Genomic DNA, 15000 nt, shown 5'->3' with positions numbered 1-15000 from the left:
TATCTCTTGTATATATGTATGAGGGCATGTCTGAGTGTTGTACGTTTGTATGTATGGATTGGTGGTTTCCATGTCCATTTCCTGTCTGATTAGTTTGTACTAGTACACCTGTGTCTGTCATGTGCCTGTTAAGTGTGTGTGTGTGTGTGTGTGTGTGTGTGTGTGTATCTCTTTTGTTTATATGATACAAATTACCATGATTTACCTGCCTGATGACAGTAATTTTCATGGGCTTGTACAACTCCACATTTTATCTTGACCTCGATAATTCCAATTCTGAATCAACTCTAAAAATTTTCGATTTGTTTCAATCATTTGGTTCGTCATCACACAGAGAAAGTACCATGTCTACCATCACCTTCCGGTAGACACTTGACGCCTACTGAACACCATCAAAGATACAGTGGTGTCAAGACATTGTTTGTTTCGTCATCATACAGAGAAAGTACCGTGTCTACCATCACCTTCCGGTAGACACTTGACGCCTACTGAACACCATCAAAGATACAGTAGTGTCAAGACATTGTTGAGATAAGCAAGTATATAAGATAAGGGTATCTTGCTCAATTACCATGGTGTCTCCTGCATCTTATCTTTCCTCCCTCCGTTTCCACCACTTACCAGGGAGCGTCCAGTATCGTCAAGTACCTGCGCTACCCTCCGTAGCACCGTCGTAACAAGGTCGTGTGGAAGTGTATGCACATGCAGGTTACTGTATGGCATATAGGTATTGATATATAACTCCCCCTCGTCATCAGTAGCCGATGGTGGTCGCCTGCCGCCTTCTCCAGTTGGTCGGGAGGGAGTGTGAGGCGCGCCTCACAGATGAGTGGGTTGTATGAGGAGGGTCCAGTAGTGGTGTCTGGTGCGGAGGAGGAGGAGGAGGAGGGCAGGAGTGTGGTGTTGTAGAGAGGTGACTCTGTTGTTGTTGTTGTTGTTGTTGAGCTGGGTCATTGTATTGTCCAGAGGGGTGCTGACGTGTTGCTGAAGGGGGGAGAGAGAGTTCAGAAAAACAGGGCTGGGTGAGGCAGAGGGCTGGGAGTTAGAGGGCTGGGAGAAGCAAAGGGCTGGGAGAGTTAGAGGGCTGGGAGAGGCAGCGGGCTGGGAGAGGCAGAGAGCTGGGAGAGGCAGAGGACTGGAAGAGTTAGAGAGCTGGGAGAGGCAGAGGGCTGGGTGAGGCAGAGGGCTGGGAGAGGCAGAGGGCCAGGAGAGGCAGAGGGCTGGGAGAAGCAAAGGGCTGGGAGAGTTAGAGGGCTGGGAGAGGCAGAGAGCTGGGAGAGTTAGAGGGCTGGGAAAGATAGACAGAGGGTGGGAGTGGCAAAAAAAAAAAGTCACGACAGACAGACAGGGTTGGGGTAAACAGACCGAGCTGGGACAGGCAGACAGAGTGTCAGGATAGCATGCGTCTGAGATGGTTAGATACTGGCGTTCATTCTGGGTAGCGACGACGTGTTAGAGGTGGAGGTGTCGCGGTATTACAAGCGGCCCAGGGTCAACATGGTAGTGCTGGTGATGGGTTACCACTGTAACTACTGCCATCTGGTGTTATGTATGTTACTGTCCCTGAGCATGACGACAGTAAGGTCATTACAGGGATAATCCAGGGGAGTGGGTGGTTACGGAGAAGCATTTCTTTGAGCGCGACGGTACGGTCCTTGAGTACGACGGTGCGGTCCTTGAGTACGACGGTACGGTCCTTGAGCACGACGGTACGGTCCTTGAGCACGAGGGTACGGTCCTTGAGTACGACGGTACGACGGTACCTTATTGAACACTATCAATGCATGAAGAACCCAACCCACCATAAGGCACACACACACTTTACAATTTACATTCATCACAGATATAGACACAGTACATATATACATGATTTCACAAAAAAGAAGAATGAAAATGTTATTTTCTTCTTAATGTGAAAAACCCGTAGATATACCAGTAGGTATATGCATTCAGGGTATATATATATATATATATATATATATATATATATATATATATATATATATATATATATATATATATATATATACAGTACAGTTGACACAGAACATATCGACCCACTTTAAGCACACGGTCATCCAGTAGTGCCAGGATCAAGGTCGACTTAGCAGGTCATGTGCAGCAGGCAAGACCAGGTCGTGCAGACACAACAGCCTCCAGCGGGAGAAGGTACAGTCGTCCGGGAGGTCAATAATTAAACACGTATTTACCGTGTGTCAGACTCGTCTGGCCAGGCTGGAGGAGAGTGACCTTTGAACCGAACGCAGGTGTGTGTGTGTGTGTGTGTGTGTGTGTGTGTGTGTGTGTGTGTGTGTGTGTGTGTGTGTGTGTGTGTGGGTGTTTTCTTAGGAATAAGCTTTTGACATTTGATCATTTAAGTGACAAGTTGTGTATGGTGTTTGTGATGCTGACTTATCAACGCTGATATACTCTCGTATGTTATTTGATCTTCTTCTTCTTCTTCTTCTTCTTCTTCTTCTTCTTCTTCTTCTTCTTCTTCTTCTTCTTCTTTTCTTCTTCTTCTTGTCCTTCTTCTTCTACTTCTTCTTCTTCTTCTTCTTCTTCTTCTTCTTCTTCTTCTTCTTCTTCTTCTACTTCTTCTTCTTCTTCTTCTTCTTCTTCTTCTTCTTCTTCTTCTTCTTCTTCATTATTATCATATTATTATTATTCATTTTCGTCTTATCATTCATTTTCTTCTTCCACTCTTTTATCGTCTCTTTTGAGTATCTTCTTTCTACCTCATCCCAGTCATATACTTTATTCATCTTATCCTCTCCCCCTGTGTATTTCATCCATTTATCATTTCATGATATCATATTACGATCTCTACCTTTCCTTCGTCTCCATATCTTCCTCTGCGTCTTCCAGTCTTCCTTCTCTCTCTCCTTCATCCTTCCACTTCCTATCTCTATAGTCTTCACCTTGTTCCTTCACCTTCTCGTCTTCCCTTTATCATATCTCCTCCCTATCGTTTACCTTATCCATTTCTTTTTTTCTTTTATTCCCTCCATTTCGTCTCTCTCTCTCTCTCTCTCTCTCTCTCTCTCTCTCTCTCTCTCTCGCTCTCTCTCTCTCTCTCTCTCTCTCTCTCTCTCTCTCTCTCTCTCTCTCTCTCTCTCTCTCTCTCTCTCTCTCTCGTTTTCTTCTAAGGTCCTGGTTGGATAGCTTTCGTTATCTCGAATGCTTGTTATCGTCTTCCGCTAAAATGTTATCTGGAGGTTCCGCTATCTCGCTCTCTCTTCCCGTTATCAGTTCAGGGTAAGTTTATTTTTTTCTTTTTTGTCTTTAAAGGTCGTGGTCTCTCTCTCTCTCTCTCTCTCTCTCTCTCTCTCTCTCTCTCTCTCTCTCTCTCTCTCTCTCTCTCTCTCTCCAAAATGCCTTCCGAAGGTCTCGTTATGTCTCTCATAGCTTTTTCTCGGTCAGTTATTCCCCCAGGTGATGGTTGATGTCTCGGTGTATTTACCATTGTGTCTCGTAGGTCTCTCGGTCGGTCTCGCTGAGCCCTCGTGGTCTTCCTGTCGCTTCGAGACATCGGTCGGTCTCGCAAAGGCGAGGACGTGATGTCTCGCTCGATGTTGTCCCCCTGGCGTGGTAGAAGTTCACTCGTAACTGACCTTTGTGATGGTAATTTACCCGTAATTATATTATGTGGTTAGAGAGGTTGGCTTTGTATACCTTCTCGTGGTGGTGGAGTGACTCCTTCCCATACCAGCCTCCTCTGTGGTAGAAAATGTTGGCCTGGTGTTAACTGTGGTGGTGGTTGTGGTGGTGGTGGTGGTGGAAGTTCGGCTGATTCATCATCAGGGCCGGAGTTTGTTCATGGTCGTGGTCAGGTGCACCTACCTAGTCACATGGTCGTGGTCAGGTGCACCTACCTAGTCACATGGTCGTGGTCAGGTGTACCTACCTAGTCACATGGTCGTGGTCAGGTGTACCTACCTAGTCACATGGTCGTGGTCAGGTATACCTACCTAGTCACATGGTCGTGGTCAGGTATACCTACGTAGTCACATGGTCGTGGTCAGGTGTACCTACGTAGTCACATGGTCGTGGTCAGGTGCACCTACCTAGTCACATGGTCGTGGTCAGGTGCACCTACCTAGTCACATGGTTGTGATCAGGTGTACCTACCTAGTCACATGGTCGTGGTCAGGTGTACCTACCTAGTCACATGGTCGTGGTCAGGTGTACCTACCTAGTCACATGGTCGTGGTCAGGTGTACCTACCTAGTCACATGGTCGTGGTCAGGTGTACCTACCTAGTCACATGGTCGTGGTCAGGTGTACCTACCTAGTCACATGGTCGTGGTCAGGTGTACCTACCTAGTCACATGGTCGTGGTCAGGTGTACCTACCTAGTCACATGGTCGTGGTCAGGTGCACCTACCTAGTCACATGGTCGTGGTCAGGTGTACCTACCTAGTCACATGGTCGTGGTCAGGTGTACCTACCTAGTCACATGGTCGTGGTCAGGTGTACCTACCTAGTCACATGGTCGTGGTCAGGTGTACCTACCTAGTCACATGGTCGTGGTCAGGTGCACCTACCTAGTCACATGGTCGTGGTCAGGTGTACCTACCTAGTCACATGGTCGTTGGAATTTCCTGTGATGCCTGGCACACTCCCAGCACAGGGGGAGCTGAGCTGGTCAAGCAGGGATGTTATGATTGCCATGCCGTGTTTTCTGACCAGCAGCCTCTTCCCTCATGCATCCGGCCGCCCGCTTGCTTGCATGATCCCCTTACAAATGCGATGCTTCTCTGTCTGGCCAACCAACTTCTTCTCTGCTCGTAGCATTTGTCTCGTTTATTTCTCCAGCGTTTGTGGTCTTTCAGTTTCATATGGGTACGCAAGTGGTGGCTGAAATCAAACTTTTAATCGAACATAAATTCAGATTAAGGTAATTAAGGAATTTCATTAAGGGAATGGCTCGTCACATACGTAAAATTTGCTTAATTAAACTGGAGCTAAAGATTATTATTATAGACAATTATACCTCCCTCATACTAATGATGTTGAGGGATGAAATCACACTCACAGCGCCGCCGCCCCGGACCATCGTAATTTACAAGCATTAAAGTAACTGACAACCACCTGGCATGACCTCCTGCGACCTACGTGGGTTTTAGTGGTCAGGTCACGTATCAACTGGTAGGCACTTTTGGCCTTTGCGACAGATGGGCCCCGCCGGAGTCGGGACTTTGTTTACTTCATCTTAAATCGAGGAATTTTGATAGAATTATCTGGGGGTTATCTTATAGCTAAAGACCAGAGGAATTTTAGTGTGTATAATATATCTCACTGTTACGATATCTCTAAGTCATTTTGAAGTTTATAGATGACTAAATTGTTTAGTATGTGTATAGTTCTTGAGAACAAAGTTGTAATGTCCATTTCTAGGTTGATTATTTGATGTTAATTATGAGGGTATGTGTTCTACAGGGTCACTATGTTGAAAATCATCCTTTCCTTGTGAGTATACAGAACAAGTGTTCATAAGTATATACGTTGAACATTCATTTCTGTGAGGATATGTGAAATAGTTGTGTGTCAGTTGAACATTCGTCTCCAATGAGGATATGTTTCAAAGTATATTTTATGAGGTGTTGTAAACTTTGATATCCCGAAGTGTAGCCTGAGCAGTTGTTGACCTTATATGTGAAAGAGGTTATTGTTGTAGAGAGAAAGGAATGTATTCTTTAGCTGTTTGGTCATCTAGAAGGAAGGTTTTTCAAGTTTTTTTCTTTTTCTATAGCAGTCACATATGCTCACACAATTATATGGAATTATGGAAATATTAAGGTGTTGATATGATGCTCCAAGTAAGGTCTGTACGATACACCTTTGTCTGTATCCTAGTATCTAAATTTGATGGCCAGTGAAATATTGTTATTATTATCATTATTATTATTATTATTATTATTATTATTATTATTATTATTCTCTCGGCTACTTTACTGATACTATTAAGAGTGCTTCTACTGCTACTACTAGCTGATGATAATAATAATAATAATGATAATAATAATAATAATAATAATAATAATAATAATAATAATAATAATAATAATGATAATAATAATGAATATAGATAGATATTATTGTTCAAAGGGACCTATGGCTTTACCATTATAAAGGAAATATATATTAAACATTTTCTGTGTGAAACGCTGGGCAGGGCAAGACCTCAGTTTCTGTAGTAACATGGAGACAAGGAGGTACGTTTGCTGAGGGAGTGGATAGCTGTGCGGAGTTTGCTTCCGCAGGTTAGAAATAGGCTACAAATTGCTCTACATTTTGTAGTACAGAAATATCTCGAAGATGCTAATTGGATAAATGGTGTTAATCTGTGGTAAAGGATTGGTGTATGTATAAACAAATCCCTCGATTTACTTCTGAAAGTTTATACATGTCACTAAAACGGAGTCATGATCACCAGCTTACGAACGGTTGCCAAGTGTTTACGTCATTGTTGAAATCGATCGCTGGACGTTGAGCTGGCACGGGTGGTCGCCCGCTTTGTTTGTTGTCTCACCTGTTACTAGAGGAGCTCCCTCCTCCCAGTGCGTGGAGGGCGGCGGCGACCCAGAGTTGCCAACTTAGCACTTTTGGCGTTAGATCTAGCGTCTTTTTTTTTTTCTTTTTATGTAGAGATCTAGCGCTTAAATTTCGCATTTAGCTCATTAGCGCGTTTTTCGGAGCTTTTTTTTGTATTTAACGCCAAGCAGTGTTATTTCAATATATGAGGAAATTCAAAAATTTATTTGAACATATTAATGTGATTTAGGAAATTTAATCGAAACCTATTGAAATAACAAGGAAAAACAATACAAATATTGCAAGTAATTCATCTTCATCGAAACGAACATGTTCGAATTTTTTTTTTTTTAAACAGGTTCAGTTCGGATGTATTCTTAAGTCCCCCATTCAATTCAAGTTCAGTAGGACTCGGTGGTGACCGAACTATCCGTGGGCCATGAAGGACAGTAACAGTGCTGGTTGTGTGTGTGTGTGTGTGTGTGTGTGTGTGTACAGGCCATTACATTTAACGAACACAACAATGAGTAAGAAATATACTCATTACTTTAGAGCAGAGTAGTTGTTGAAAGACCCCCAGATGTGAAAAGTGGTTAAAAAGAAGAAAAGTAGAGGGGGGAATGGCACATAATGTCTTTGCAAGTACTGCCATTGCCCAATGTCTGCCAAAGTTAGTGACCTTGAAAAACACAGCAAAACAGCTAAACACAGGAGAGCTGAAGAGCGATTCAGTACTCAAAGACAAACCATAACTCCGTTTAAAAGAGTGAGTGATGACGCAAGGGAGACTGAAGGTAATGTATCACTATTCATTGCAAAACATTGTTCATTACGTGTTGTTGATCACCTCAGCTGTTCATCACGTGTTGTTGATCACCTCAGCTGTTCATTACGTGTTGTTGATCATCTCAGCTGTTCATTACGTGTTGTTGATCACCTCAGCTGTTCATCACGTGTTGTTTGATCACCTCAGCTGTTCATTACGTGTTGTTGATCACCTCAGCTGTTCATTACGTGTTGTTGATCACCTCAGCTGTTCATCACGTGTTGTTTGATCACCTCAGCTGTTCATTACGTGTTGTTGATCACCTCAGCTGTTCATTACGTGTTGTTGATCACCTCAGCTGTTCATTACGTGTTGTTGATCACCTCAGCTGTTCATTACGCGTTGTTGATCATCTCAGTAAGCTGTGCAAAGCACGATTTGCAGACAGTAAAGGATGCAAGAATATCAAGTTGAAAAGGTCGAAGTGTTGTGCAATTGTGTGCAGAGTGATCGCCCCGCATTTTAACAGTGACTTGAAAAGTAATATAGACAATCAGAAGTTTAGCTTCTTAACTAATTGAGAGTAATGACATTACAGGAACGAAACTATTAGGTATCCGCTATCCGGTTCTGTTCTGAAAGTAAGAAGAAGATTGTAATGACTTTGTTGGGCCTTGTTGAGCTGACTGACTGTAATGCTAATGGGATATGTGATGCCATCAAGAAGTCCTTGAAAAATGATGGGTTGGAGGTACAAAACCTGGTTGCAGTTGGCACGGACAATGCTTCTGTGATGACAGGTGTTGACAGTGGAGTGTATGATACACTCAAATTAGAAGTTCCTCATTTGATCGTGATCAAGTGTGTGTGTGTGTGTGTGTGTGTGTGTGTGTGTGTGTGTGTGTGTGTGTGTCATTTTCTACAGCTAATTGTGTCTCATGCCGCAGCTGAGTGTCTTCCTAGGAACCTGGGTTTTATGATCAGAGAGACCGATAATTGGTTCCTCCATTCTGCCATTCGCCAAGCAAGGTACAAGGAGATGTTTTCAATGATCAATGATCAATGATTAAACTCCATTGAAATTAATACAGCTAAGCCAGACTCGATGGCTGTCAATTGAATCAGCAATTGTCACAATACTGCAGCTATGGGTGGAACTTGAGACTCACTTTGAAATGGCAAGAAATGGTGAAAGGTATTACACATCTCAGGTCCTCTGTGACATGTTTTGTGACAAGAAAAAACTATGTCTTCCTGATATTCCCGAAGCATATTCTTGGTGAAGTCCAGCGTGTAAATGAGAAATTTGAAGCGGAGGTACAGGATCCAACCCAATTGATTAGTGACCTTATTCAACTTACTGATTTTACTTATTGATTCCATAAGTTCTTAGGTCCTCATCCCAGGCAGAAAATTAAAGGAAGGAGAATCAGTAGAAAGCTACTTAGACCCACGTCCGTACTTAGGGTACGAGTTTGAAAAGGAGATGGCACAGTGTAAGTTTCCTGTTGAAAAGGATATTCGAGGAAGATGCATACAGCTTGTAGTGGAGTTGGTGAAACAGCTTCGTCAACGTTTGCCAGACAATGTCCAAGTGTTACAGTCAGTGTTATCATCCAAGTGCAAGTGAATGCCTGCAACCCACAAAGCCTGGAATACTGGAATTAGCAAAGATGTTTACTGGTAACGAAGAAATTACCACAGACATCGAGTTCCAGTTGGAGGAAGCTTCATCATGTATTGTGAAAACGGAACACTGGCACCCTAGCACTCTGAGCTGAAATAGCCTCGTACAGGGATGCAACAGGAAAAAATCCCTTCAGTTGGATTTGACTGTGTTGACATTACCTCACTACAACGCTGATGTAGTCATATGAGCATCGTGAAGTCACAACTTGGATATAGACTATCAAAAGCTTTAATACAATACTATCAAATATGGAATAAGAAGAATTGGAAACTGCTATTATGATTATAAACTCCCTAAGGAAGTACTGAAAAACGTTGGGTCATTGAAAACATACGAGTCATCGCAACGGCAACCAGGACCCTAGGACCCTCACATTGACCACCACAAACAACCCTAGGACACCGAGGATTGGGAACTAGCAGATCTGGACTAATAGTAAGTGTTGTAGTGTGAAAGCAGTTAGTCGTACCTGTTATTAATAGTTTGGCACGTCAAAGAGCAGAAATGATTCGAGGAGCATTTTTTTTCGCTGTCATTTTAGTAAGTTTAGCGCTTTTCGAGAGTGAATCTAGCGCCATCTGAAATTTTGAGTTGGCAACTCTGGGCCGCGAGCCTGTTGATGGCCGCGGGTCGCTGGGCTCTGTAGTAAATACTGCATCAGGAGTTTTATTGGCCGCTATCCACCGCCTGTGACTGGAGCTTGTGTCTGTGGTCGATAAACCCGCCACCAATTGCTGTTATGTTACTCGTTATTAAGTCTTCAAATGTTTTCTCCTCTCAGTTCTCACAATTCTAGCTGGCTTTATATTGCAGTTTGCTTCGGTTTCAATGACTTACCAAAAGTAAATGAAACGTGATTGTGCATGATAACTTTCAGCGAGACGATTGCAACTTAGGCAGACAATTTTGATTGTTTACACGATAAATCAACTTTTTTTTATTCATGTTTTCGTAGTCATTTTTGGTTGCGGTTTATTAGTACCACTATTGTCTTCTCTTATGGTTCCTTGGTCTGCTATCTAGATGAAAACCACAAAACTAACGGCTGAAAAAAGGTAGCTTCATGTGACTCGAACAACCTACTGAGCCACCAGCGTTACCTGACCAGAGGTAGATGTAAACACAATGGAAAGTGACGCAACTCAATATTAGTCAGCAATAAAGAAGTTTAGCGCAATCGGAAAATTCTAGAATTCCCGTTCATGCTTAATCATTTCGCAGTATGCATGGTGTACTTACGTGCAGTTATGACCGATGAAGTATGTATTATCTTACAAAAAAAAAAAAACCCTACTGAAGTCGTCCATGGCTTTTATATTTACGATACAGTTTAGCTGTTTTGATAAGATTTGGTTCGAGATGATTCGCTATAGAAGTACCTTAAGGAGGTGTAATCTTGCGAATTTTGTATTATTGTACTCGGTTTTATTTGTAAAGTGTAAATGTTAGTTCTCTTAGTAAAACTACGCACAATTTCCGTACCGTATTGAATGCGTCACGGTCAAAGAACGTTGACCCCTACACAAAGGAGCGTATATCACTTTCATCATACAACAAAATTCACATCGTATTGAAACTTGCACTGAAATTCGTACGAAGTTTGACGTAAAATGTATCAGGTCATATGCCTAGTAACGCAAGACACCTTCACGTGGGCTGAAAGGGGAGAATATAATGGTTATGTGTCGGAGTTTATCCATGTTTCAGCAGACTTTTATTAAAAAGAAGACCCTTTGAAACTTTTCAGGTTGTAAAGCAAATTGGTTTATTACAACCGAGAGGCAAAGACAAATCACTTTTAATATGGCGAGAGTTTCTCCCACTAAATAAAGATATATGTCTAAAGAACCTTCGATTTGAACTATTGATAACTTGCTCCGATATATACTTGTTCAGCGGAAAAGACAGATAAGGTATTCATATTAGAGTTTAGGGTTGTATTATATAAGTTTAGTATCGCCAGTTTACATCTTACTTTCATAAGAGTAAACAGAAAACAAAAAATCCATTATTCTAATGTTCCTAACGCGGTATTTGATCTAGTTTTTATATCAAACTTTTATTAGAAAATTTAGGAAATCATTTATTTACTTTATTCTGTTTTTCACAATTCACATCTAGACTTTCATAATTCATTTTTAGAATTTCCTAAGATACTGGAAAACAATTATTTGGAACGCTCAGAAAAGAATCATCAAAACAGTCTTCGTTTGACTACGTCATACGTAGTCGAAATTTCCAGCGTACAATACCGCTTGGAGGTGGCTTAAACGCATACCACAACGGTGTTACCAATACTCTCGAATGAAGTGAAAAAATGTGGCGATTCTTGTCTCCATGGCTATGCAAGGTGAGGTTGTCGTAGATTTAATGGACTTTCAACATGGTCTGGTGAAGTGCCGTCAATTTAGGGTAAGTATAAATTACCCGGATGTGGAAGAAACATATCTATGGAGTTCTCCTAAGTATCAAAAGTGATTTAGAACAATATTTAACAATGAAACAAGGAATAAGTGATCATTGTCAGGGCGTTGACGATCAGGAAAAAGTATATGATCATTGTCAGGGCGTTGACGATCAGGAAAAAGTATAAAATCGAAGACATTTTGGTTGTTGCATATGACACCTAGGTGGGAGTAAACACACAGCAAACACACACACACACACACACACACACACAGCAAGTAACTGCCAACCATATTAACATATTTTGAATTAACATTGGAAATAAGGTAAATTTATATTGCATAAGGAAATTCGATGATGTTTTTAAGGGTTTTGATGAGTTCTTGGAAGTATTTCACATACTTTAGCCTCCACGTTTTTCTTAGTCATCAGCCGAGCTTCCCAGGTCGTAATCCCTTTTACTGATGAATCTACTGATGTGCATTTCTTCCACCTACCTAATATATCTCTGTGGAGCTCTTCTGTCAATGATTATTCGTTTCAAGATGTCCTCAGTTATGGTAACCCGTTACCAAAGCTTTTCCTTTTCGCGCTGTTCCCACGTTTTCCCTCATCTTCAGTGCCCTGCCCGCTCTCAGAAGTTATATATTGACCAAATATGTCTTTCAACCCACTGTTAACTCTGCTAGAATAACAATGATCTAACTAACATTTGGATTGATATGGCGTAGATGTTGTTAAAAGTAAAATCGTAACGTCTTTTAAGAGAAAGCGAAAGAAAGTTGCACTGTAACGTATATTTTCGTGCTTTACGAAGATTCTTAGTGATTACAGTTTTATTTCAGGCTCTTAGATGGTGGTGGTTTGCCATGGCTTTTCATCATTGCACCGCTCATGTTTGGATCCCGACGTGGGAACACGGCTTAGCACGTGCACCCAGTTGTTCATTGTTCCTTTGGTCGGGAAATAAATAGGTACCAGTGGTCGGGAAATAAATAGGTACCAGCTTCGGCTCGGGTCAAGCACCACAACTGTGATGGTCCCTAGGCAGCCTACAGCTTGGACCACGTCTCGGGTTAACCCAGGGGTGTTTATGTCAGGTCGACAAGCTTAGCTAGGGGTTGGATTTTTACTTTTGTACATAGTATACTTCACACACACACACACACACACACACAGATAAGAGATAGGTTAAAGAACTGATTTTACTTTAAGTTAGATATGAGGGGTGATACAAATGACTTCCGCTTTATATAGATAGTAATCATCAGTTGATTGATATGACTAGGCTTTGGGTATACTAATAACACAAAGATCAGGTCTTTGTATTATTAGTATACTCAAAGCCTAGTTTGTATATTAGCGTACTCAAAGCCTAGTTTGTATATTAGTATACTCAAAGCCTAGTTTGTATTATTAGTATACTCAAAGCCTAGTTTGTATATTAGTATACTCAAAGCCTAGTTTGTATTATTAGTATACTCAAAGCCTAGTTTGTAAATCATTATACTCAAAGCCAAGGATATATATATATATATATATATATATATATATATATATATATATATATATATATATATATATATATATATATATATGTGTGTGTGTGTGTGTGTGTGTTAGGCATGTCATACTCCGCTTGGTTATCAGTTTAGGTTAGGTTGTTGTTATATTCACTGTTTTACCGTTTTCATAGTTTGTTGTACACTGTCAGGGAAGGCATATAAATCGCTACCCTATACATTCTTGTTTTAACAGGTTAGCGGTTTTAATATTATGACTTTAATTTTAGCGAATTTAACCTAAGCCAACCATGATTTTAAAGTTTGAATATATTTACGTATTCAAATGTAACCTGTGATTTAGTTTTCTCCTAACCTGAATTAACCCGAACTAACCCAACTTCAACATATGCTAACCTCAACCAGGAAAATAATGTTTGATACCATTACATGAGTCACTTTGTAGAAACATTGACATTTATACACGGTCCTCCTCCATGGTGTATCAGTTAGCTTTCTTGACCGTGACTGAGCACGGACCAGCCTGGGGCGAGATCCGCTTGGGCGTGACAGTCAGCTCACATCCAACTCAGGTGTTCATTATCCCCTCGGGGCCGGTCGATGCCTGGGATCCAGGCTTAGGGTAATATATATATATATATGTGGTTCAAAACAACATACATACATACATACAGGCTTAAGAGACTTGGGCAACTCGAGTCTAGTTCTCTCCCCGAAACACACAATTGGTAATCACAGCTGCTAAAGTAGATTCACAGCTGCAGTCTGAGTGAGGCTAACATCTGAGTAATAAGAATATTTTGCTTTTCTCCAAATCTGGATTTTTAGAATGTAATTTAGAAAATTGTGTATAAAATAAGATGAGGACAAATTTACGGTATTTTAAAGTATGTCTGTGAGTTTGAGGTATGATAAGTTTATTGAATTTTTTTTAATGAAATACAACTGTATTATGTTTTATTCTGCTGAGGTATGATTAGTTTACTGATTTTTGTTATTGAAATACAGCTGTATTATGCTTTATTCTGCTGAAATCTTAATACGCAAACTGCTGTCAGGATTTTCGTTAAATATTCAATTTGCTTTTTGTCTGTTTGTTAATTCTTTTAATAGAGAAAATATACTAGAAAATTTCTGTAGAATCGTAATGAGTTGAACAGCGTAATTATCGATGATATATATAGTAGGAGTTGTATGTGAACAGCGTAATTATCGATGATATATATAGTAGGAGTTGTATGTATAGCTAGGTTTTGAGTTTCAACATTATCTTTTTAGTCAGGTTTGGGTAAGGAAAACTGTTTAAAGATATTGATCATGAATTAGTAATTCTTAGCATAGTCTAAAAATTGTAAAATTGTCTAATCTTGTATGTGGCCGATGTGTACTAAAGAAAAGAATAATTTGTGTTCATGATAGCAAATTTGTGTTATGTGGGAACTTTTATGGATATACTTCTATGTACTTGCATCGAGTAAATACTAATGACTTGGAATTTTCGTAGTGTAAATGTTACAAGTATATACATTTTTATTTGCGGTTAATGATCGTAGAAGAATCATCAATATTTGGGGTTGGTTGTTCATCGATAACAATGATAGCTTGAGTTCTTTTATCAGCAGAAAGATCAGTGGAAAATGTTATTTAAAGCAAGGTAAAGAAGGTAAAATTTAACGTTAACATTGAATTCAGCACGGATGCTTTTGGACTATATATATATATATATATATATATATATATATATATATATATATATATATATATATATGTATATAATGTGATGAATAAGCAGTTTATGAACATATTTCATCATTGAGTACTAATGGAGGGTATTTCCGATTTAATAGACTTCCCTCACGTAATTTCGCGGCACTGCGGTATGGGATTACCCACTTAAACATGGCCTGTTTACCGTCCCTCCACCTGGATTGGCGATCGTTCATCTCTTCTGTCGTCCTTTGGTCTTTCGTCCGTCCGTCCATCCGTCTTTTTTCGGTTGTGGGGGTCTCTCAGCCCCCCCATTCGCCTGCTCTTTCGTCCATGAATCTTTTTCTTCTCAGTCAGTTACAAGCCAATTC

The 15000-nt window shown here is 40.6% G+C and overlaps 1 protein-coding gene across 6 annotated transcripts in view; it reads left to right on the top strand.

Annotated features, from left to right (window-relative positions):
* Arms (Ankyrin repeat-rich membrane spanning) overlaps window positions 1-15000 on the top strand; it is a 640646-nt gene that overhangs the window by 64530 nt on the left and 561116 nt on the right. The window lies entirely within an intron of this gene.

The sequence above is a fragment of the Panulirus ornatus genome, chromosome 56 (assembly GCF_036320965.1).
Source record: "Panulirus ornatus isolate Po-2019 chromosome 56, ASM3632096v1, whole genome shotgun sequence".
Taxonomy (NCBI): domain Eukaryota; kingdom Metazoa; phylum Arthropoda; class Malacostraca; order Decapoda; family Palinuridae; genus Panulirus; species Panulirus ornatus.
The sequence above is the reverse complement of the archived record's forward strand: the minus strand, read 5'-3'. Positions and strand labels throughout refer to the sequence as shown.